The 7,250-nt window shown below is 39.4% G+C and overlaps 3 non-coding genes across 3 annotated transcripts; all 3 read right to left on the reverse strand.

Annotated features, from left to right (window-relative positions):
- Nucleotides 1-2,918: 2,918 nt before the first annotated feature.
- Nucleotides 2,919-2,991, reverse strand: trnaf-gaa (transfer RNA phenylalanine (anticodon GAA)). Its single transcript has one exon. It is a non-coding gene; the product is annotated as a tRNA-Phe (tRNA).
- Nucleotides 2,992-4,122: 1,131 nt separating this feature from the next.
- Nucleotides 4,123-4,195, reverse strand: trnaf-gaa (transfer RNA phenylalanine (anticodon GAA)). Its single transcript has one exon. It is a non-coding gene; the product is annotated as a tRNA-Phe (tRNA).
- Nucleotides 4,196-6,218: 2,023 nt separating this feature from the next.
- trnaf-gaa (transfer RNA phenylalanine (anticodon GAA)) lies at nt 6,219-6,291 on the reverse strand. The gene has a single exon. It is a non-coding gene; the product is annotated as a tRNA-Phe (tRNA).
- Between the last annotated feature and the right edge of the window lie 959 nt (nt 6,292-7,250).

Raw genomic sequence — 7,250 nt, forward strand, 5'->3', positions numbered from 1 at the left:
TGGCTTGAGGCGTCCAACGGCAGTGTAAGCATAGAGACCTTTCATGATCCACTGCATACAGCAAAAAGTGTTTGTCACAAAGAACACTGCTTGAACATATGCAGAGAGATTTTCTAATGGACCCTTTTCACAGCTGACATTTTGATGTGTCAAAGTGGAAAAGGCACAGACGTTAACAGAAAAATGTAAACATCAATGATGGCTCTGTTCCCTCAAGTTTCCCAGTAAGTCATGTCAGTGAGTGACAATGTACAATGCCTGAGCCCTGGAACCAGCTCATATAAATGGAGTGTAGTCATTATTAATTTTAATTCCAACTGTGCTATTCGTACTTTGACACGTCAAAATGTCTGCGGTGGAAAGAGTCTTTTATCACTGATACATAAGTCAAATAAGAACTATTACAGCTGCACCAACCATTATTGTTATATTAACAGTGGGTGAAATGACTATGTTTAATGTGTAATTCCAAAGAAAGGAGTTCATGCAGCTCTAAACATATTTGTAGGTCTGAGGCGGTGTGGAAAAATGTCACACAGCTGACCAAACTAGTACTGAGCTATCATTCATCACTCTGTGTCATTGCGACTGCAATTACCTCACAACATTGTTAATTTTTCTACTCTATAAAAGATACAATATAGGTTGAGGCAAGTCTCCATATGGTAGTATTACACCAACCACTCTACTACTTAGAGTTCAGGCTGTTATGCAAATAGGACAGAAACAGGGGAAAAGTTTGCTGGGTAGAAGTCACTGCTGCTCCAGTTATGCAAGCCTTTAAGCAATGCCAAATTGACTAGGACGTCTATGGGAGCTTCTTGGAAGTGGAACTACATTGAATAGAGTTTTGATTAATTAGGGCAAAAACATCCTCTCCCCGCACCCCCCCATCCAGCCACTTGGTTCTCTGGACTGCTCTCCACCTGTGGGTTTCATTCAACCACCGAATTGAATTGCTTCAGAGCTTGACTGGCATCTTCAGGCATTCTTTGTGGCTCTCCAAGAGCAGCAGGAACAAAGCCACCAGGAAACCAAACTACAGCAGTGCAAGCCACAATGAAAAGGGAGAGCAAGCGAGAGATCTTACATAATTGACAGCGCAGGATATTACAGGGCAATAAATAACAGAGCAACAAATAAGAAAGCAGAATGTCTATTAGAACTGTCGGCTAATGAGTTTTAAGCAACTAGGGGTGAGTTGAAGTACACAAAAAATGTACATTATAGCCTGAACCCCATCCCCCTCAAACACACAAACACAATTACAGTCTTTTTCACAAGCAGAATATAGGCATTGTTACATTATCGCTTTAAAAGAAAAGATTTATTCGTAGGGAGGGTTTTGGAGGAAAAAAAAATCAAATATCTTGAATTTAAATCGTATTAAGGAATCAAATTCTTCCAACTCATAGTTTCTCCCCTCTAACTGCCTAGGATTTGTACATGTGATTATGAACTAGAACTCAGGATTCCCTTCTCCCTATTAGGAAAAATATCAAAACAGCCAAGCATGTATTGGAAGGTCAGGCACATTCCCTCAAACCTCAGTTTGCATGTTAAATGAAACATGGCTGCCCACACATTCAGTGATAAACAAACAATACTTTAACAAGAACCAGCTTGAATAACACCTTTAAGTTTGACTTTCCAACTATTTTGGTATTCTAATAGTGTTTCTGCATTCTTTGAGGTACAAGAAGTCAAACAAGCAAATAGTTTTACTGTCATTTGTGTGGTGACTGGAATGCAGGTAACGTGGGTAATATGACATTTCTCATTTCTGACTTAACACACCTTGACCCAAAAGAGTATGACTGATTTCTGTCACAGTTTTGTTTTCTACGTTGTTTCTATTGAAACAAGGTGAACTAGGGGTCTAATTTGGCAGGAAGCTGTATTATTACTGCAGGTCTCTGTCGGGCCTGTATCCAAGTTAGTCCCATTACAGCTTCTCAGTTCCCTTGTTATTTCTCTTCCTATCATTGTGGGCTTTTCTTAGTGAGTGTGGGTCTGTGGACAAAGTGTACACACACACACACATAGTTACCCTGCAGCACTAGAACATATTGCACCTTCTTCTATCCCCTGCTCTCACTCTCCTGCATCGTTAGTTCTCTGAACTACTTTCTGTCTGTTCATTATCAATGCCCTACTGATTAGCACATCACCACAGAGAGCTGGTGGGCCATTCATTCAAGTTTCAATGAGAATGACGCAAATCCCTGACCTGTTTGGTGCCCCGTGGCCTGGACCTGCTCTCTTGGACTGTGGCTCTCTTGCCTCTACACGCCTTGGCTGGCACTCAGACAGGTTAGAACAGCTGAGAGAGGGCCAGTACCCCCAAATGAACCGTAGGAGGTCCCATAAACCTCCCGCAGCCCTGCTGAGGCTCTCCTGGCATGAACTGATGTCCGATGTGACCTAAATATGTAACACAAGTGGTGTTTGTTGGATAATAGCTTATTTTTTGCCAAAGTGTTTCAGCTAGACCTGACTGAAACCCACTGAACCAAATTCTACCCATCAGTGCTTGTTGCTGTCATCTCCTTGGTTCATGCTGATTTTTGTTTGTCTCTCTGTGACTGCAGTTCTTCAGTAGTTTCACTGGTATTATATTAGGCTATGTTTTAATCCATCACTCAAATCTAGGTGCAGTTTAAAAAAAAAAAAACAACATTTCTGACATTACAGTCCCAAGCCACTGGTCATGATTGTCCATGGCTATGTTTACTAACTACTACTTTTTGTAAAAAAAGATCTTCTTGGAATGGAGGAGTCAGATTTTAATTTTCTTTAGTACAACTGACATAGTAATTGTTTCTTCGTTGACATTAACACATAATGCTAATGTTACTTAAGCTTTTCATTTGTCTATTAGACAACTACCTGCTAAATTTAAAAGCTTGCATATTACCTGCCGAAACCCGGGATCGAACCAGGGACCTTTAGATCTTCAGTCTAACGCTCTCCCAACTGAGCTATTTCGGCTTGCACTGGTTCACCATGGCAACCACTCACGAGGGTGGTTATAGGTGTTGCGTTCATGGTTTCTGTTCTTAGATTGAGATTCTGTCCTGCCATCTTCTGGCTGTTACGTGTAACTCCTGCTAAATTATCCTTCAAAACGATTCGTCCTCTTTAAATAATGAATACAGTAAAATAATCAATACCGTATCGTATAAAAAGCTTTTAAAGCAATAGTAATGATAAAGTAACAGTAAACAGAACTGTCCATAAATAGCCTGTATTGTATGTTTACCTCTGAAAAAATCTTGACAGTCTTTAAAAATGAAAACTATTATAGTCATATACAGCCTATCACACATGAAACTGAAGAAGAAGAAGATACAGGTGAAACGCGTTGTTGGTCGCTCCTAATACTTACTTCTTACGAGGGGATCGATCCTTTCAAGCAGCGGCACCCAGACATAAGTGCGCTTTACATTGATTAAATTCTGTTGATTCTTTTAAAAAGCAGTTGAAGACTCTGTTATTCAAACAGGCTTTTAGTTAGTTTTAGTTAGCTGAGTTTTTTTATGGCTGTCTGATCTGAAGTGTCCTCATTGTGTTCTATGTCTTTTACTATTTATTGTGAAACACTTTTTTATCTGTGAAAGGTGCTATATAAATAAACTTTACTTACTAACTTAGCCTACTTACTAATAAAGTCACAATGAAGTAATTTCAGTGTCAGGAGGTTAATTTTGATCTTAATCAGAAAATATGTCCAAAATAATGTTTAATGAAATTAATGTTTCATGTCCTTTTCAATCCTAAACGTATGAACGAATGCTTCAAATCATTCAGGCTACATTCACATAAAGACTCTGCAATTGCCAATTTTAATATGGTGTAAAACATGCCACAGACTGTGGCATTAAATGGGTAGCTGCACTGTTTGTTTGTTTGTTTGTTTGTTTGTTTGTTTTTGTTTTTGCCTCCATTTGAATTATTTTATGGTGTAAATCTGTTAATGATGACATAAATCATATGAAAGGGACAGTTGGTATTGTTGTTATCCACTTGTCTTTTATGGAAAGCATCCCAAAGTTACAGTTCCTATGATGACTTTTATTTTATTTCACCTGTGCTTTCAGAAGATCAAAAGACTCCTCCGGCTGCCGAAACCCGGGATCGAACCAGGGACCTTTAGATCTTCAGTCTAACGCTCTCCCAACTGAGCTATTTCGGCACCTGAATGTGGCTCTTTGCTATTTTGTTGTATCTCCACTAGAGGGCCTCCTGACAGGATTTTATGTACCACGTTTTATTTGAATTATTATCATTTTGTTATAATGTTTAAGCCATTTCAATCTAGTGACGTAAAGCTGTTTCTTCTGTTAGAGGAAACATATAGCCTCATGTCTAATATGTGTGAATACACTACTGTTGCTCCTACAATGTGGTGCAATGAGCTGATAGTGCTATCAGAGAGACAGAGAGAGAGAAAGTTAACTTTACAGTCCTGTTTATGATGGAGATTTAAAACAGGCTAAAGTGCTGTACATAAAACATCTTACAAATCTGATCTGAAAGTTAAAACCATGCATCAGCAGAGACAGATAATAAATTATACTTGCTCTGGCACATAAAGGAAATCATGTAGAAATAAACACTAACAGATAGAGAAGACAGATTTATGATTTGGGATTTTAAAGAATCATCTGTCCAGTAGTTCATATGATACCAGCTCATTATAGATATACTGGGACAGAGTGACAACAGGCGCCAGACACAGCAGCGCTGGTTTTAAACTGCTCTGTACATGTAATAATAATGACCATACTTATTTGAAACTGAAAATGAAGGTGAACTTGATCATTTATGAGCTAAAACAAATCTTGTGAACAAAGGATGTTGCCATACATACAAGGGAGCAGGGAATCCATGATGGAAGAGGTCAGCCATGGTGCTGAGGCCTTTACAGATGAAGTATTTGTTGCAGATGTTGAACAGAGGGACCTGCCTCTAATGTACAGTACTGTATGTTATCAGCATGCTGCACAGCGGGGTTTCCTGCTTCCTTGCAGTACTACATTTACCCTTTTTACATTCAACTTTAAAATTGTTTTGCTGTTATAAAATTAGCATAGTGCTATTAATAAGTAAGCCATGCAAAGAATGAAAACATAGTCCAGAGTATTTGCTCTTTACACAGCAACAACTTGACTTAATTAAAGAATGCAAACTTTCTCTCTGATATATCAAAGTAAATACTGTGTGGTGGTTTTCCAAGGTGTCTGTGCCATTACATTTCAAAGAATTAAAATCTCCACATGGTTTGTCACCTTCTTTATTGATTTTTCCGTTTATTCCAACCAAAACAGACAGTGAAAGTTGTGTCAACAAACAAATCTAAGGCTAGATACCGGGGTCTCCACCAGTCAGTCAGAACTAAAGAAGCCTCTTAGATAAAATATGAAATCTCTTTAAGTACACCAAGTCCAATTTCCCTCAATTCAACTATTCTTGGATGACCATGACCTGAATGACAATCTTCACAGACGTCTTGCTCCCCATGCCAAGATTTTCAGATTTGATGTTACTTACCTGCATAACCGTGAGTCTGAATACACATGTGTTCTGCTCTCAGGTCTTGACTGACTTCCAGTTTAGGACATCAGGTGGAGTTAGGAGTTATGACTCTCTGCTTCAGTGAGCTTCAGCCTTAGAGGCATTTTTGCTTAGTGTATCAGTTCTTTAAACTCCTTGAAGAAAGCAGTTTCTGTCAGCAAATACCTTACATGAACTCTTCCACTACATCTTGTGCATATCTGATACTGTTGGTGACAGGATGCTGGTTTGACAGCTCTGCCAATAAGACTGACTCGGCACATGTGTCCTTAGACCTTAATACTCTGTTCTCTTGCTATTAATGTTGCTGTGTTGATGTCAGTCTCTCTTGCTCTTGTTTTTATACAAGTTGATTTTCACATTGTGGAACAAGATGCATGAATGTTTTCTATGTTTTTGCAGTGGACAATTGATGAAAACTAAGGTTGTAGAAAGTGGGAATTTTGTTGCATTTAGAGTCATTTTTGAGTAATTTGAGGGATCATTGATAGTGAGGATCGACTCTGGTTTTTGGTTAACAAGCTACTGTGATAATCTCTTAAAGCTGTTTGATGTCTTTCCCCCGAATGTAACCAATGTCTGTTGGTGACATGCTGACGAGGCGAATCAATTACATTTGAATTAAAAGAGGATCCACAACCTGCCGAAACCCGGGATCGAACCAGGGACCTTTAGATCTTCAGTCTAACGCTCTCCCAACTGAGCTATTTCGGCCTATGTTTCGGGTATTATTGACTTCAGAGGGCGCCCCTGACTTGCAGAGTATAATCTCTATTTGTCCAAACAGGCGTATTTTTGTCACTCAAACGCATTTGAACCAAATGTTATATTAACATGCAAAATATCAAAGAGAAGCAGCAGTGTCCTGATTGCTCTCGCTAAGTTTAAGTGCAGCTGAATTACTTTGCCCGGCAGGCATCATCCCACATAGATGACCTTCTTTTTCCTATACTGTAGAGGTCTGGATCGCATCCCGCCCACGCAACACAAATCCCACGCAAAGTTTTCAAACAGCATGCGGGCAGCTTTTGAACTAGTGTGTACAGTAACTCACTGGGAGGAGCATGATATGGACACTGCCAGGTATGGGATCAGTGCCTGCCTACTGAGGGCACCCATATTAAAACATGGATGCACCCACTGAAACAGCAAAACATGGCTCATCAGAAAGCATATAGCCAGTTCAACAGTTAAGTTAGATTTTACCATACCAACAGTGACAAAAAAAGCTAAAATTAACACATACCAATAGCACCACCTACTCACTATATTATTGGCCACGGTCTGATTGTTTTAAGTGAGTACATGCACATAAACAGTAGGCTATATCCTGCAAAAAGCACTCTGTTCAGCACAGAGCACAGACAATTGCAATTGTGATTTTTCAGGCAGATGCTATTTGCACCCAGGTGTCTGTAGCCAACAATGTTATTTGGGTAGCCAATATGGCTATTTACACCAAGGTGCAGACACTCCTTTTATTTATTACAACAATATATGGTTGTGTGCAGGAAGATGTGGTGTTCTTTAGTTCAGCAGTATGCTATATCAGTGGATGCTCCTTCAGTTACTAAAGGAATGACCATCTGAGACATATGGACAGAGCTGTACATTGTCCTCCTGCTGTTCCCATCACAGCAGGTTTCCTCTAAAAGTGAGACTCTTTATGAGAA

Source organism: Seriola aureovittata, chromosome 2 (genome assembly GCF_021018895.1).
Source record: "Seriola aureovittata isolate HTS-2021-v1 ecotype China chromosome 2, ASM2101889v1, whole genome shotgun sequence".
NCBI lineage: Eukaryota > Metazoa > Chordata > Actinopteri > Carangiformes > Carangidae > Seriola > Seriola aureovittata.